This window comes from Plecotus auritus (genome assembly GCF_963455305.1).
Source record: "Plecotus auritus genome assembly, chromosome: 6".
In the NCBI taxonomy this organism is placed as follows: Eukaryota; Metazoa; Chordata; class Mammalia; order Chiroptera; family Vespertilionidae; genus Plecotus; species Plecotus auritus.
The window spans coordinates 6,901,075-6,919,643 of NC_137773.1; the positions used below are offsets into that span (position 1 = coordinate 6,901,075).

The 18,569-nt window shown below is 50.8% G+C and overlaps 1 protein-coding gene across 6 annotated transcripts in view; it reads right to left on the reverse strand.

The window, feature by feature from the left end:
- Positions 1–18,569, reverse strand: part of KCNIP1 (potassium voltage-gated channel interacting protein 1) — a 265,584-nt gene that overhangs the window by 48,945 nt on the left and 198,070 nt on the right. The gene's annotated exons all lie outside the window — the stretch shown is intronic.

An 18,569-nucleotide genomic window follows, 5' to 3' on the forward strand; every position in this document is an offset into this window, starting at 1 on the left:
CATGGGACCTGCCCCATCCCCGAAGACAAGCCAACTGAAACCCATCACCTCTGCAACGGGTCGCGGATTTCGAATTAGTGTTGTCAGGATGAGCGATGCGTGTCTTCCACCACCCTGTCGGCAATCCTGTCCTCCAATTTCTCCTCCGTGTCCCACCCCCTTCCCTCCTGGGAAGACATTTGTCTTCAGAGGCTGGCAATGAGACATTTGCCGTTACATACATCATGGCATGTTTTACATATGCTCCATGAAGCCGGGGCTAAATTATACTGGTGAGTTATTAAAAACAGCCCTCAATGCTATTATTATTTATTGCATTTCCAACTCTCTGCAGCAGCTGATTACACGGCTTAATCTTGTATTTTTTTAATTCCCCACCCTGAAATTAATTCTCTGAGCAATGAATAAGCAACGTCAGCCACACTGAGCACCTTTTGGAAAAGCAAGTTTGGATTCTGGAAAGGAGTTTGATGGACAGCCCTGGGACTGAGGCTCTGTTTCCCCGGAGGAGGAAGTCTCTCCCTTGAAATATGAGCGCCTCTTCTCAAAGCCCGTCCAGAGGGAGTTCCCCAAACCCCGGGTCTCACCACACCAGCCCCTTCCACTCAGGCTCTGCTGCCATCTCTGGCTACCATTGAAGGTCCTCAGTGATCTGGCCCCTTCCTGCCCCCAGCCTCACCTCTCACAGCCCTGCCTCTCCATCCAGGGCACAGTCATCACAGGGACCTGCCTTCCGAGCCTCCCTTTCACTGCAAACTCTGCCTCCACCCGATTTCCTTGGCCAACACCTTTTCCTTTCAGACTCAGCTTGGGAACTAGCTCCTCTGGGAAGCCTCTCCTTTGGGGAACAGGAGCACCTCTCCCCTGATCCCATGAAATGCCAGACGGACATGTACTGTAGCACCTGACCCACGGCATTGTCATTGTGCACTCTGATCTGCTCCTTGTTATATGGCGGACTGCTTGAGAGCAAGGGCAGACCTCAGCTGTTTAAGTGCCCAGTGTCAGGCCCAGCACAGGAGTGTTGGAAATGAAGAAATAAAAAAATAGACCATCACCCATCATCCATCTATCATCTGTCCATCCTTCCATCCATCCATCCACCCACCCATCCATCCATCATCTATCTATTCACCCTCTATCCAACAAATACTCACTGAAAAAATACTGGAGGAGGATCTGGATTGAACCTGGCCTCTTGATCCCCAAGACAGTATTTGTTCAGCCTGGCCCACATGGTCATTATGAGTGAGGGACTTTCAGCTATAGCCAAGGGGGTAGAGTGGGGCTCAGACACCATCACAGAATTTTGTTCTCTCAGTTCTTTGATTACTGAATTGGAGCCCCAGGCAAATCTTGTATTCTTCTCTCCTGATTTAATTGGCCCATTATTTCAAACTTTTGTAGATAAGGGAATAAAAAAGTCAGTGGAATATTGTATTCATCACATTCAAATTAATATGCTTCATTACCACAAAGACAAGGAGCATAGTTGCAATATTTTCTCAAAACTTTTAATTGAACAGAGCATGGGAGGTGGGGGGAGCGAAAATGGAAACCACCACGCTCAGATGTTGTTTTTCACTCTCTCCGAATGTGTGCTGCTTGTGATCCACTCATCTCATTAGTGTTAATTATGAACTAAAATAAAATGGCATTTAACACTGTGCTGAGACTTTAATTAAGGCCAAACTTCCATACCCAGATACTCTCTGAAGTCTAAAATGGCATGAACTTCTGCCGAGCCAGCGGTACCCCCACACCCACTCCATCCTCTGCTGGTGAGAGGCTCCTACTTCTGTAAACCACCTGTCCATCCGTCCATCCCTTCAACAAATAAACTTTAACTTCAATGTTTAAACTTCAGTGTTGTTCTGGGGGAAGAAAACGAGTATTTGTTGAGTACCACTATATTTATCACTTTAAATACATGATCCGAAGCATAATACAGCACCAGGAACAGAGGGAACATGTACGTAAGGGTACTTAGTAGTACGATATATATTCTCATGTAATCATCAAAACAGTCCCGGGAGGTGGGGGAAAATTATTATGATATCTATTTTACTAAGGATGTAAAACTGAAGTCCAGAGAGATTACGTGACTTGTCCAAAGTCATACTGACTCCATAGTTTTTGGCTGTACAATGCTGAGCTAGAAAGAGCATTCTGGATGATCTAAATTCATTCATTCATTCAACAAACATAGATCACCTACTGTGTGCCAGGATCTGTGCTGGGGACTGGTTCATTAGCAGACAGTGGACGGTGATGACAAGTCAGTGGGCTGAGTACTGAGAGACAGAAACAGAAGAACTGTGGGAGCATGATGCAGGGGCACCAAGCCCAGCCCAGAAGTGCAAGAAGAGTTCTCCACGGAAGTAAGACTAGTGGAACAATTCCATCCTAGAGACGCACTCAGTCAGGATGGCCTAATGACTCCTTCCAGAGCCCTGGCAACCCCAGGCCCAGCAGCAAATATGGCGCAGTGCCCATCCAGCCAGACTGCAAGTTGGCCTTTCCAAACCACCTGGAAACCACCCCACACAGCATGACAGTGACCGGCCAGAGACATCCGGGCTGCTGGCATTAGGCTCCATGGATGATGTTGAAACGTCAGTGCCTGGCACAGACTGGGCACTAATCAGTATTTGCATTCCCTTCCTCCCTCCCCTGCCATGATTCCACAACTCTGTCTGGTCCCCGTCCCAATGCCTTCACTGGCTCCTCCCCTCCATGCCCACAGTCTCTCTATCTGGAGGAACATCAACCCGAGAGAGCAATCACTGATAAGGTCAGGGATTCAGGGATTTCCAGGGCTGACCTGGTGTTAGGATGACCAACCTGCTCACTTCAAGGGAGGAGGTGGTGAAAGGCACCTGCTCTGTGTCATACAGCAGAACCAGGACTTGGACCCAGGACTCCTGACTTCAGTTGAGTGACATTTCTTAGCTCTAGAGCTCATGTTCTCGGCAACAATGCAATACTGCCCCCTCCAATGTATTCTTTTCAGTTAGACCCCAAGGACCCTCTTTTCCATTTTCTGGTCCTGTAGAGAGACAGTTCCTCACCCAGGCTTCCCAAATTCTTGGGACGACCCAGATCAATTTCATGAGGTCCCCATAGAGGTGGCAGTTTGCTTGTGCAAATACCTCTCTCCCAGAGGCCTGCCCACCATACTAAGCCTGCACTTTTATCATGAGAGGGTATGTTTTTTAATTATTAATAAGAACTGTAATTATAATAATAACAGCTTTTACTGGTTTAATGCTTGCTATGTGCCAGGCCCTCTGTTGAGCACTTCATACACATCATCTCATTTAATCCTCAGAAAAGAGGGAAGAGGGTAGGGGGTTGGGCAAAAGAAGAAGGGGAATAAGAAGTACAAACCTCCAGTTATAAATAAGTCATGGGAACAGAGTCAATAATAGCATACGAGCTCTTACAGTGACAGGTGGTCACCTGAATGACCGTGGTGATCACTTTCTAAGGTCTATAAATACTGAATTACTAGGTTGCACACCTGAAACTAACATTATCTTGTATATTGCATGTCAACTATAATGAACAATAACATTTAAAAAAGAAAGATAAGAAAGAAGAAGAAAGTCGAGTCAACTCTCCTGTCCAAGGTCACAGGACTAGGAAGTGTCCTCATCCTGAGAGTCTGCAGGAGGACTCACCTGCCTCCTGGCCCCTGGACTGTGCTCACCCAGAGGGCAGAGCGGGCAGGGGCCAGGGAGCAGACAGCCCAGGAAGGTCACAGTGACTCCTCTGCTCCAACCACAGCTGTGGGCAGGGAGGCAAACCAGTGCCTCCTCCTCCCCACCCCGTGATCCCCTTGGTCTGATGGAGGACATCAAGCGGGAACGTATAGAAAGGACTTCTCAAGAGCCAGCCAGCTGCAAAAAGGCCAGGCGGAGCCACCCCCAAAGGTTCACTGTGCTTTTCTCTGCTGTTGGGTGATTACAGGTACTTATCTTCATCCCTATTCCTTCATATAGGTGCTGAATTTTCCATAAGGAGCATGACTTACTTTTCAGCTCATAAAGAAAATGGAACAAAACGACGATCCATTATGAAAATGAACATAGGATTCTCTAATAAAAGGAGTCAGGGCTCTTGGAGAGCTGGCTGATTCTAGAGCTGGGACAAGAAATACACAAGATGGGCCTGGAGTTTCTTGTAGTCCCAGAAAGTAGGGGAGTGCTCAGAAAGCAAAGCCCCTACAGTGACAGGGGCGTGTCAGAGACCTAGGCGCCCACTCAAAGAGCTCCCAATGGCCAAGGCAGAACAATCGGAGCAACACAAAAAGTAAAATAATATAGGGTTATAGCCCAAAGCATAAACATACATATCCGCGAGTCGATCCCTCTGCAAGCAAATCTCTCATGCAGCATTCCTAATAATTGATGTAGACGCTCTGCCCACAAGGAGGGGGAGCATCACTTTCCCTCTGGGAGTGGCCTGTCCCACAGGGACTTCCTTCCCAAGAGGAAAAGGGGGTGGAGAGAAGCTTCGGAGAAGCTGAAACCTGGCAAACATGACCTCAGCCCGGTGGTCAAGGTCAATGTCACAGTGATAAGCCATGCTGATGACATGCCTCCTTGACGTGGATGGCACCTCACCTCTGTGGCCTTCCTCCCAGAACCTCAGTCTAATGATGAGAAAAACTTCAGCTAAAACCCAACTGAGGGACATTCTACAAAACACCTTCACGGTACCTCCTCCAAGCCATCGAGGTCATCGCCAGGACGGACAGCCTGAGAAACTGTCACACTGACAGCCGTCAGGGGGGACATGATGACTGAACATACGTGGCTTCCTAGATGGGGTCCTGAACAGAAAAGGGACATTAAGCTAAAGCTAAGGGAACATAAATTAAGTATGGACTTTAGTTAATAATGTAGCAATATGTGTCTATTAACTGTGACAATGCTAAGGCGAGATGTTAATAATAGGGGAAGCTGGGTGTGAGGTATATGGACACTGGACTATGTTTGCCATTTTTCTCTAAATCTAAAATTATTCTGAAATGAAAAGTTACTTTTAAAAAGTTTATTCCTTAGAATAATCTAGAAATCTGTAAAAAAAAAAAAAAAAATCTGTTTGCTGGCCTGGAAGCGAACAAGGTTATCGTATCAAACTGGCCTTCCACAAGTCCCAAAGGAGTCTCATGGCAGATTCATTAACTTGGTATTTTCTAATGATTAACACTGATCAATAATCCTCTGGGTCTGCTCCTTCAATCAATCGCCCCATTAATGAGGATGAAAGTAGCATTTTATTATCAAGCCCGGAACCTTTTGTAGAAAAGGCTTCTGGGATTGGGGCTTTGGTTCCCTCTGCTGCATTCTGGGTTAATTAAAACTCCCACCCAGGCCCTCCAAGCTTTATGCTCCTGACCCGGAACGAAATTAGCCGGCGGGAAAGGCTTCCAGGAAAATGGGTTAGAGGTGTTGGCTCGGTGAGACACTCAGCCGGTCAGGGAGTCAACTCCATTTGACGGAGGACGTACCAAGGGCTCCGGTCTCTGTTCCAATCCCCTCCTGAGAGAGACCGCCCCCTCCCACCTTTACCGCTGAATTTACAGCATCAGTGCCCACGTGCTCTCTGGCCTGCCGAGGGCGCTGACCTCCGGGGATGGCATTGCCCAGGTTCCTGTGACCCCTGGCTGCTAACTGGGTTCAGCTGGTGGGAAGCCTGGGCAGAGCTGAGAGGGTGAGGAGAGGTGAGGGGGGCTGTTGTATTCTTCTACTACAGCGTCCGGCTCTGGGGGCACCCTCTCCAACAGCCTGAGTTCTCTCTGGGGACTGGGCATCCTCCTTCAGGCCCAGGGACGGCAGTGGCTCGGCTGTTGTTACTCTGGGGGCACTTCAGCCTCCCTCAGAGCGTCTCTTACCCCTTCCTCACCTCGACAATCAGTGCCTTCCTAAAATTCCCTTCGATGGCCTTCTCCATCGCTTTCCTCGGGGGCCCTGCCAGCTGCGGCAACCATCATTTTTTCTACCTGCATTTTCCATCTCCACCTGCCCCACCTCAAACAGCTCTCCCGGTGGGCGTGTCAGGGCAGAGGGCACCGACCCCAGCAAGGTGGCCTGTGTGGGTACTCAGAGGCCCCGCAGCCCCAGACCTGGAGAAGGAAGGAGCAGGGCATCTCGGGCAGAGGCAGGGAGCAGCCAGGGTCTTGTCCCCCGTCCCTGACCAGGAGGGATCCCTGGGCTTAAGGCCGGGGAGAAGGAGAGAGAGGCTCCGTGGGCTCCCTGGACCCTTCAAGACAGTGGTTCTCAACCTTCCTAACGCCACGACCCTTTACTACAGCTCCTCATGTGGTGGGGACCCCCAACCACAACATTATTTTTGTTGCTACTTCATCACTGTGATTTTGCTGCTGTTATGAATCGTCATGTAAATGTCACCAGGACTCCACAGGGAAGTTGATTCTAGTCTATTTCTTGCGCTGCGGAGACTCATTCCTGCAAAACTCGGAGGAAGCTTTTCCCACGGCCTGGCCCACGCGTTCCAGAAATGAAAGCTGCTGCCCATTCCTAGGACGCGGTTCCCAGGCCCTGGAGAGGCGCAGAGGCCGCGCCCCCGGGCCACGCCCCTCGGAGCCGTGCCCTCTGGCTGCTCCGTGAGGCGGATGGTCAGAGGCCAGAGCTCGGAGCCCTGGGTGTGATGAAAGGGCGCACAGGCTCAGGGCCGGGCCTGCTCTGCACCCGTCCCCTCACCCAGCCCTTTGGCCCCAGGGCCTTTCCAGGGCCCTGTTCCACCCTCCCAGCAGCTTTCTCCCCATGCTCATGTTCTCTCATGTCCTGCCTGTGGCAGAGCCATCGCTCAAGGAGCAGGGTGACCATCGGACAGGGTGTCCCCCACAGCCGGAGCACCGTAATGAAACTTGCCTAAGGTCGAGAGAACCACGTTTCCCCAAGCAGAACGTCAATCCTCAGAGCACAGTGCAAATCAGAAGTGGAGTGGAAACAGGGCCGATGTCCCAGCCATGGCGTGTGCCTGGGCTGGTCACAGTGAAAGCCGCGTTTACCCCTCCTCTGGCTCACCAAGGCGGGGCAAGAGCAGCCTGGCCACCTGACACCGGGGAGAGGCAGCTCTGTAGGTCTGTGTTGCACCTTCAGCACATCCCAGACCTGGCTCGGAAGGTGGGCGTAGAGATTGTGGACGGTGTGTCTGGGTAGAGTCAACTCCCACCCTTTGGTTTTGGGGAGATGTATGAAACCTTAACTGGGTGGAGAGAAAATTTTTTTTTTTTAATGAGAGAAAGAAAGAGAGAAGAGGAGAGGGGAGGGGAAGAGAGGGGAGGAGGAGGGAAGGGAAGGGTAATGGGAGAGGTGAGGAGAGAAGAGGAGAGGAGAGGAGAGGTGAGGAGAGGAGAGGAGAGGAGAAAGATAGTGAAATGGGAATGGAGGAGAAACTCGGTCCTGCCATTTAAAGCAACACTCCACAGTGAGCTATGACCTGTGACCTCTCCTGGCCCTGGCTTCCCAGGGGTGCCTGTCCTAGAGAACGTCTCATTGGGTCGAGTGTGACCTACATGTTAACATGTGTAGTTTTCACACCGCGTGGCCCCCAGGACATGCCAGATTCTTCATCTAAGTCACAACTAAAGGGAGAGGAATCTCTTCTAATGATGGAGAAAAAAGGGGGTTTGTTGGATGTATTTTGAGTTGTTACAGTTTCATATATTATATTTTAAGGATGACTTGGGGAATTTCGAGGGTAATTCTGACTACATCCAATTGTTATATTTTTTGTTGACTCCAAAGCTAGAGAAGTAATTATTTCACAGTCTTCCACATGCAGTTAGTTCACCAGTCCTTGTTTTTATAAGTGGCATGCTCCGAAGTAATGGCTTTATGATACACATTAGAGAGAGTTCAGAACCAGGTAGTGTTAACAGCAGCTTACTGTATTTCAAAAAGCCATAAAGAAAATTGCTATTCGCACCATTAACCAGATAATGTTAATGCAAATCATGCACCTCAATGTGAAATTCCTGGCTCTGAGAATGCTCTGGAAATGAGTTAACATTGTAATTTTGGCCAACCAATGGCTGACCTAATTTAGCCACAGGTGGACGGAGCTGCACCCAGAGGCGTGACATCCAGGTAAATCAAGGGTAATATCCACGCTGGAAAGAGAGCTGAGCAGGCCCAACAACAGCCGGAATGCACACTTTGTTTTAAATGTTTTACCCTCATTAGATGCATTAATATTCATGAGTAAATGATTATCTATATGAATTTCCTATGGTAATGACCCAGATTCAGCAATCCTCCCCCTTTCTAAATGGAGACCCACATCAAAGTACAGCACGATTTTATTGTGACCAGGGTAGTATATCAATTTTAGGAATTTATTCCCCATTTGTGGGCATGACCGGAATGGGAGTTCACTTAAGGCTTCAGTGGCAATTTACCCTTTGGGGGGAGGGGTGTCCCCACAGCACATGGCACAGAGCCTGGCATGCGGGGGGCGCTCAGCAACATCTGATCAGTGGAAAAGCAGGTACCGGGCGAATGGCCTGGCTACTCCAGGGCAGGAGAGCACAGGACAAGGCAGGGACGGAGCTGAGCCCCCGAGGAGGGGAAGGCTGGAGTGGACGAAAGCGGTGCAGAGGGCATTGAGGAGTGAGAGGAAGGAGAAGCGGACAGAGGCGATGGCCTAGGAAAGTGATGAAGACGGAGGCGGACAGAGGCGATGGCCTAGGAAAGTGATGAAGACAGTGTGACTTTGTAGAAGGTGAATTGCTGGGTAAAGGGGTCACCTGTGGGCCTGTCACACCAGCACCCTCTTTCCTAGGAAATGTCCTCTCCCAACCACATGTTTGTAGTGACAATGGCGATATCCCTACTGTGTGAGCTGGCTCCCTGCCAGCGGCTGCATGATAGGTGGGATCCATCAGCCTTCTCCATGGAGGCTGGCCATGTGCACTGGAAATGGAAGGCAGAGGAGGAGAGAGAGAGAGAGAGAGAGAGAGAGAGAGAGAGAGAGAGAGAGAGAGAGAGAGAGGAGTTGCCTCGGACGCTGCGCATCCCAGGCCTGGTCCACGGAGGCCCAGGTGCTGCCCTCCACAGAAGGCCCCTGAGAAGGCCTCCCTTTGCCGTAAGAGAAAAGGAGCCGGTCTCTGAGACTTGGCACTAGATTAGAGCCTTTTGTGTGGCTGCACATGGGTCTGGATTAGGCGGAGAGGCCTCAGGACCCCATCCCAAAGCCAGGGGGCGTCTCCCAGATCCACATTTAGATGATGATGAACCGTGAGGAGGAGGAAGTAGAGGAGGAGATGCGTTCATTTCACTGCTTCCTGCTCTTGGCCAAGGTCACGGAGCGATCACATCTGGGCCATAAGAACACCCCCCCACTTCCCAGGTGCACACAAGACGTAAAACTCCCAGCGGCCTCACTCCCCACTCCTCCCCCTGGGGACGGGGGTTGCTCTGCACATCCCGGATGCAGGCCCAGACCTGCATCCTTCACCCCATCCAGTGCTTCCCTCCCAGACAAGCAAAACGGAGAATGAAAATCTGGGCCTATGAGCCACCATGCTGGCTGTAAAGCTTCCGGAAGGCAGGGGCTGTTCCTTAGTTTTTTTGTTTGTTTTGTGTGCGGGGTGAGGAGGGAGAAGGCGGAAGCACTGGGGCTTTGCTTAACCCCTCTGAGCTTCAGTTTCCCCATCTGTAAAGTGGGAAGGCAGTGACTTATCTTCCACAGGGATGTTTTCAGGATAAAAAGAGATGCTGGCCCTGGCCAGCGTTGCTAAGTGGTTAGAGCAGCCTTGGGCAAACTACGGCCCGCGGGCCGGATCCGGCTGTTCTATCCGGTTCTCTTGCTCTCCCCTCCACTCCTTTACTTTGAATTTATATTAGTTCACACAAACACTCCATCCATGCTTTTGTTCCGGCCCTCCGGTCCAGTTTAAGAACCCATTGTGGCCCTCGAGTCAAAAAGTTTGCCCACCCCTGGGTTAGAGTATCGGCCTATGCACTGCAGGGTCATGGCTTTGATTCCCAGCCAAGGGCACGTACCTGGGTTGCAGGTTCAACCCCAGTCAGGGTGAGTGTGGGAGGCAACCAATCGATGTGTCTTTCTCACATTGATGTTTCTCTCTCTCCCTCTCTCCCGTCCTCCCTCCTCCCTTCCACTCTCTCTAAAAATCAATGGAAACAAATATTGTAGGGTGAGGATCATGAGGACACGCATATATAAACAGTAGTCCCTCTGGGCCCCTGCAAGTCCCTGGAGTCTGACAGCAAGGTCACTCAGACAACCCCCCTAAAGACCTGCAGCTTTCAATGCAGCCTCTGTCTTTCACCCTATGTGGGCCATGCCCCTCTCCTGTGTGTCTGGTGACCTCAGAGGAGACCTAGTGACTTCACCCCTTCTCTTCGTAGCCCCTAGAAGTCCCCTTCCCTTGACACGACTACTGGGCAGCCAGGTGCTGCAGCCGACCCCCACTCTTTTGTCTTTCTTCTCAGCTCTTTCCAGCGCCCGCCACCCAGGCCTGCCTGCCCCCCTCGCTCACCCTGACAGCCTCCAAGGCCTATTTGCTTGCAGACTAACTTCCTGGTGGCTTACTATCCCCTTGAATTACTGTACAATCTCTCTCAAGTTATATTTGATTATTTTTCACATTTAAAAACATGAACACAATTACCCAACAATGGCACGTGCCGTTACAGTCAGAAATAAAATAGTGTGGCAATACCATCGATGCATCTTAGACAAGTAGTCAGGCCCTGGAAATTATGTCTCGGGCCTGGAGTGGGATCCCCAGTGATAGGGACCATATAAATGCATATGAGACAATAAATAGTTACAAAGGGAGAGGATGCTGAATAATTAATTCACCCGCCTTGCCAGGCACATTCTTTATAAATCTGTCCCCGAGGTTCATTTGTTGTTGTTTTTTAACAGAAGCAAATATTTTAAAATAACAAATAAGTTATATCCAAGAAGGAGAGACGTAAAAAGAAAGAATCAGTGGGAGGGAGACAGAAGATGACAGATGGTGAGGGCTCCAAGGTGGTTGTGACATTGGCCAGATGGCACTGGTTAAGGAGGAGGATGAGGGAAGGACAGGCGGACTGTTCCACAGGGAGACAGGGTGGGTGTGGGGCGCATCTTCTTACCTGGGCCCAAGCCCATGTATTTGTAGCTGGAAAAGGGAAAACCCGCAGGGGCACATTTAGAAAGTTCCAGAGCTCCCCTCTCTTCCCCTGGTACTACCGGATCCCCGAGGACCGCAGGGTAAGCAAAAGATTGTATAGACTTTGATGTACAACCACGGCAGAGGGGAACGTGTCACCTTTCCAGGCCCCGCCTTACCCCAGGTAGCCCTGGCTGTTGGAAAGTTCCCCCTGTGGCGTCCAGAGCTGTCCTGTGAGACCTGCATTCCCAGCTGTCCCCCTAAGAGCCGAGAAGAGCCCAAGCCCCTTTGCCCATGGCCCCTATTTATACAGTGTCCCGTAAAAATGTGTGCACACTTTACCAGCGGATCACTCACTTCATTTTCACCACTTTGCAGGTTTAACTGATTTGAAATAATGGGTGAAGCCAGGCTAAGCTGTGAACAAAGACAATTTATCCTCAGGTGCCATTAGACTTTTTTTGTGGGGTTACATAAGAGATAAAGTGAATGGTATAAAACTGGCAACAGTTGACGAATTGGGGCGCACGAATACCAAACGAAATGGTTCTCCACGTTCGCGATTCCATCGCTTTACGTTATCAGCAGCGCCTGGACCGGAGCGGTCATCAGTTTGAAAACAGGCATTGACCAAAAAAAGTACTCATTTCTGTAGATTCCTTTACATTTTGAAAATGTTTGTTAATGAACACAGACTTTATAATCATTCAAAGTCAGTGTACACTTTTTGGGGACACCCGGTATATTATACCCAGGGACCGAGTCTCACCCACCCCTTCTGGCTCCGGGGCCTAGAGCTCCCCTGATCTGAGACTCCTTTGGGTGCAGAAGCTCCCTTTCAAAATGTGCTCCTCGTACCGGTCATTCATTCCTTAGTGGGAGATATGCTTGTTATTCTCTTTGTGTATTTCAGATCCACCGCCTTTATCAGATGAAGGCTTTGCAAATATTTTCTTTCCCCTGTGGCTTGCCTGTTCTTTTTCTTAACACTGTCTTTTGGTGCAGAAGTTATACATGTTGATGAAATCCAACTTACTAATAGAGTGAGGGTAGAATGGAAAATGCCAAGTTGGCATTTTATTATTTAAAAGTTAAGCATTCACCTCTCATTTGATCCAATAATTCTACTCTCAGAATTTACCCAGAAGAAATGAAAGCATATGTCCACATAAAGACTTGTACCTGAATATTCTATCAGCTCCCTCAGTCTTTGGGGGGTGTGTATCTATGACACTAATGATAATGAATGTCAAGTTCCAGGCACCGTGTGCATACAGTCAGTGCTCAATACATGCAGACTGTGTGAGTACAGTCAGTGCTCAATACATGCAGTCTGTATGCATCCAGTCAGTGCTCAATATATGCAGACTGTGTGCATACAGTCAGCACTCAATACATGCACACTGTGTACATACTGTCGAGTGATAAATACATGCAGCCCCCACCCTTTGTCTTCTAGGCTCCTCTCTGCTGCTCAAGGGCAGTTCCCAGACTCTTGATGCCCCTTCCCTCCTTAGGTCTTGAAAGCTAACGGTGGTGGTGAAGGCATTAGCCAGGGGTCACCTGCAGCTCTGTTGCCTAATAGTGGAGTGATATGGGGCCATGACTTGGCTGTGCCTGGTCCCTAGTTTCCTCCCACACCTGACACGGAGAGGAACTGGGGACACTCCGCAGGGGGGCTGTGAGGACCAAGGGCAATGGGGCTGCTAGGCACCCCGGGCGGCAGCAGGGAGGAATGGTCCATCAACAGATGCTGCCTGCTCACATGCGGGTCTGGGGCTGAGCCTTCTCAGGGGCATTTGCATGCTATGGGGGAGTCAGGGAGGATGGTCTGGAGGAAGGGTCCTCACAGGATCTGGGACCCGTTGTCTGACATGAGGAGGACAATCATTTATCCCCACTTCACAGACTGAGGGGAGGTGCGGGCAGGCTGGAGCCAGCCGGGGTGGCGGGAATGGCTTGGAGTGAGGAGGCTCTGTGCACTGGCTTGTGGCTGGGTCCTGCAAAGAGCAGGACTCCCCACCCCGCAGACGCAGACGCAGACGCAGAAGCCAGGGTCTGGGCCCCGGTGGCCCAGCGGAGACCCACTGCTGTGGGGGCAGATTCTGGCTGCGGTTCGGGCAGTATCCTGAGGCCCAAACATCAGCCTGGCCTCAGGGACATATGCCTTACCTACCACAGCGGGTGGCCTGGTGCGGCCCTGAGGTGTGAAGGCATTTACCTGTCCCTTCATCCCATATTCCCAGTGACTAGAGAGCGCTGAGAGCAGCCGCCCCAGAGCACCCTGGGAGAAGTGACCCGCAGGCCCTTGGGGAGCACCTGGCCCTAGAGTGACTTGGGCAGCCATCTGCACACCCGCCAGGCCCTGCTCCCTTCACACCCGCAGAACACGAACTTGCGTAGACGTGGGAGGCGCTGCCCCGAATGCCCTGTCCAGGTGACGGCCTGCACGTAGGGTCCGAGGGCAGGGACTTCGAGGAGGTGAAGCAGCTGGAGGAGGGTTAGCACCGGTCCTGGGGCTGCACACGGGCGGGCACTCCCCGTGCTGCTGGCAGGGTCCTCACAGTCTTAGTGCCAGAGGTCAAATGTCACTTCAGACAAGGGGTTAACATCCAAACTATATAAAGACCTAGTACAACGCAACAGCAAAACCAACAGAAATAATCTGATCAAAAATAAGCAGAGGACCCGAGTGGACATCTCTCCCATGAGGACATACAGATGCCGACACACGTGTGAACAGGTGCCCAAGGTCACTAACCACCGGGGAAATGCAATCAAAACCGTGGGTCCCGCCTCACATCTGTTAGAATGACGATGACCAGAAAGACAAGAAATGAAAGCGGTGGAGAGGCTGTGGAGAAAAGGGACCCTCGTGCATGGTTGGTGAGAATGTAAATTGGTGCAGCCACCATGGGAAACCGTGCGGAGGGTCCTCAAAACATTCAGACTACAGCTACCATATATGACTCAGCTATCGCACTGCTGGGCGTTTACCAGAAAAAAATACAAAGCGGTAATTCACAGAGATACAAGCACCCCTATGTTCACTACAGCAGCATTGACAATTGCCAGGATGCGGAAGCAACCCAAGTGTCCACTGACAGATGAATAGGTAAAGAAGATGTGGTTCGTCTATGCAATGGAATATTACTCAGCCATAAAAAAGAATGAAACCTTGCCATTTGCAACATGGATGAATCCAGAGGCTGTTATGCTAAGTGCAGTAAGTCAGAGAGAGAGAAAGACAAATACCATATGATCTCACTTATCTGTGGAATTTCAAAAAAGCAAGAAAACAAACAAAACAAACAGAAACAGCCCCCTAGATACAGAGAACAATCTGATGGTTGCCAGGGGGCGGGGTGGGTAGATGGATGGAAAAGGTGAAGGGGAGTGACAGGCACACACTTCCAGTTGTAAAATAACTAGGTCGCGGGCTGACACCCATAGCACAGGGAGCAGTTTCAATAACATCGTAATAACTCTGTACGGTGACAGATGGTCCCCAGATCTACCTCGTGGCGATCACTTTGTCAGATACACAAATGTCTACTCACTATGCTGTACACTTGAAACTAATATACTAGGTGTACCGGTTAGCCGGTTAGTAATGGCGGATTTCGTAATCAAAGAAAACACGATAATTTCAAGAGAAACATCAAAAGTGCTTTACTTAAAGTAATGTCCATCGCTAGCTACAAATTTTCCCATCTTTCAGGTAATTTGTGGATACCATCCCAATAGAACTTTTCTTGTTTTGAGGCAAACCATTCAGAGGCCCAATTTTCCACTTCTTCGTACGTTTTGAAGTGCTGCTCAGAAAGTACATGTGCCATCGATCGGAACAAGTGGTAATCTGAAGGAGCAAGGTCTGGTGAATAGGGCGGGTGGGTTAATGCTTCCCAGGCAAGATATTTTAACGTGTCTAACTGGTTTTGAAGTGTGTGATGGTGCGTCATCATGAAGCAAACTTACTTTGCTGTGTCTTCTGGAACATACTGGTCGTTTCACGATCAAAGCATGGTTCAAATTGATTATTTGTTGTCGGTAGCGATCAGTATTAACGGTTTCACCTGGTTTTAGAAGCTCATGATACACTACACCTTCCTGATCCCACCAAACACAGAGCATTGTCTTCTTTCTGAAGCAATTTGGCCTTGCAATCGATGTTGATGGTTGACCTGGGTCAACCCAGGATTTTCTGTGTCTGGGATTCTCAAAATAAATCCGCTTTTCATCGCCAGTCACAATTCGATGCAAAAAAGACTTTCTTTTGTGCCGTTGAAGCAACATTTTACTGATGATTTTTCGGTTTTCCATTTGTCTTTCGTTCAGTTGATGTGGCACCCATTTTCCTTCCTTTAAAATCTTTCCCATTGCTTGTAAACCATCAGAAATTGTTTGCTGAGCAATGTTTAATCTTTCTGCAAGTTGTTTTTGAGTTTGACATGTATCTTCATCCAATAATGCTTGTAATTGTTGGTCTTCCAACTTTTTTGGTTGACCTGGACATTCTTTGTCTTTCACATAGAAATCATCACTTTTAAAGTGTTTAAATGAGCATTCACAAGTATCTTGAGATGGAGCATATTCCCCATAAGTTTCCTGAAATATATGATAACTTTCAGCAGCACTTTTCTTCAAAATAAAGTAATGAATTAAAACTTCCTGCAAATGCTCTTTTTTGGGGGGACGAAATTCTACATTTTTAAGCGCAAACATGTCTATGATGTTAACACCTTCAGCAAATTTGACATATGAAGTTTTGAAGCTTGCTGTCAATACAACAAAATAGCATACATATCAAATCGCATATAGATCAACAAATGTGTAACTCCATCTATTGAAAAAACCCTGCGTTATTAACCGGAACACATAGTAATACTGTAGGCCAACTATAATGAAACATTAAATGGGAAAACGGTCACTTTAGAAACCCTACCCTACAGAGACGTAGCAATCCAACCTCCCACACACGTGCAGGTAACTGGAGTCTAAAACGAGTCGCCACCGGCTGGAACCTTGACGTGAGGTGATGGGAGGGAGGCAGTGACAGCGAGACACAGAGCCAGGGTGGTGACATGGCTGGTGGGATGCCATGGGTTTGAAAACGGCCGAGGCTGCATGCCACGGAGGACGAGGGTCTCCGGGAGCCCCGGGTGGGATGGATGAGGCCCCGGAAAGCTGCCTGCGCCCTCCATCCCGTGCCCGTAGGTCTCAGCCATTAGAAGCTGCGGAAGAAGCTCTCAGAGCCAGTGTCACAGACCAGGGCATGTCACAGACCAGGGCATGCCACATGCACAGACCTCGGGGCCAGGTCCTGGCCTGGCAGACCCGAAGCCCCCGTCCCCTCTCCTTCCCCCAACCAAGGCTAGGGGCCCTCAGCGGGACCCCGAGGTTCGGATCCCCTTTCCGGACCCGGAGAAGTCTCCGCTGGGGCAGGAGAAGCCTGCCCCTGGGAGTCCCCCCAGCAGAGAATCGAGAGGCAATGAACCGGTCGTGTCTTACTGTGGCCGCTTTTGCTCCCACACTGCCAAGTGTGTCATCACACCGCCCTCCCGCGGCTCACGCCTGACTTACCTGCAAGAGAGAACACAGAGCGGATGACAGACATCTTCCCCTGGCGCCCGCACGGCCTCTGGACGGGGCTGGGCGTCCCTGGCCCCGAGGGAGAGCAGGCTTTCGAACGGCCTCCCCGGCAGGGCGGAGCCATCAGGGTACCCTGCACCTCTCTCTTGAGGCCTTGACCTTGACCAAGTCAACAGCCTGAGAGAAATGCGATGAGGCACAGACAGGCTTTGCAGGGACCCAGGTGCCGGGCAGGCCCTGCCCACAGCCCCCGTGAGCAGGAATGCAGCCCTGGGGCCACGTAAGAGGTGTTCGCTTCAGGGCTGAGAGGTGGGGAAGCCTCTGCTGGACTCTTTCTTTGGGGAGGGGGACAGCAGGCCACGATATGCTCCTTTTACTCCGGCACAGTGGTCGCGGAATGCTTTATTCCCTGCACAACTGCAAGCCAAAAGGAAGTAGCCAGCGTGGGGGGCGGGGGGCGGTTTGCATTCTCCTTTAGGGATGATGCTCCCCGGCCCGTGTCCGGAGGAAGCAGTCCCTTCTGTTCCACGCCAAGCCGCCTTTTACTGTGTATCTCCCCTGCGGGACATTCCCAAGCTCCTCCAGACTACGAGGCTCCTTCAACCCTGGCAATGACAGGATGGGCTGAGCGTTCTAATACCAAGGCTTCTCCCAATCTTCTATGTGAACCTGCCTGGCCCCGAGATTTCAGGGAGCACAGCTCCACTGCCGACGGGGTTTATACCCATGGATGTAAGTGGGGCAACGCCACCTTCTGTGGCCAGAGGCACCAACCACTCTGACTGCCCCCCCTGCCCCCCTTCCCAGGACTAATCGTACGCTTCCTCTGGGTATTGACCTGCAGTTGGAGACCATCAACCAGGGGCACACAGACCACAAATTCAAGGTGGCAGCTTCAGGTTTAAGCCAGGGGTGGGCAAACTTTTTGACTCGAGGGCCACAATGGGTTCTTAAACTGGACCGGAGGGCCGGAACAAAAGCATGGATGGAGTGTTTGTGTGAACTAATATAAATTCAAAGTAAAGGAGCGGAGGGGAGAGCAAGAGAACCGGATAGAACAGCCGGATCCGGCCCGCGGGCCGTAGTTTGCCCAAGGCTGGTTTAAGCTCACGGATTTAATCGACTTCCCCACCCCTGCTAATGCCCTTCCAGCACCAGGCCGGGTCGGGCAGCCTTCTCCCCTGCGCTTCCTCACGGTGTCGACATGCTGGTGTGCGCTGTGACTCTAGTGCCCGCCACCTCCCGGCCACGGCCCACTGGCCGCTCTCAGGAGATGGAAACATATCAGCCCCTCGGGAGTCACCCTGCTGGTCCCCATTTCCATGCTGAATCCACCACCAAGTCCTGCCGATTCTCCAAATCTCTCTGGAGTTCACCATCTTCGACCAGGCACCAACGTGGCTGGTGGAAGTGATGGCTGGTCCTCAGCAGCCCTCCTGGGCCATGAAGCAGCCACCACGGATTAATACGGGCAGAACAGGAGGATGGAAATGGCAAGTTCCTCAGTTTCCCGAAGCTGCCGGACCAGCCGCTACCAACCACCTCCCGCCTTCCTTTACGTGTGAGAGACGTACTGGTCTAACATCATGTTATTTTGGGGTGTGATCACACGCAGCTGAACCCGTCTCCTGGCTCAGTCACCGAGGCGGAGAGAGGGATCGGATCCGTGACCGGGTATATGTACACCAGGTGGAGCGTGCCTGACTCTTGAATTAGAAAGCGCTTGGTGGGGGAGACGGGCAGGAGGGGAAGGGTCCCCGGGGAAGAGGGGAGAAGGGGAGGAGGGGGGAGGGGGGGGGGAGGAGAGAGCGGGCCA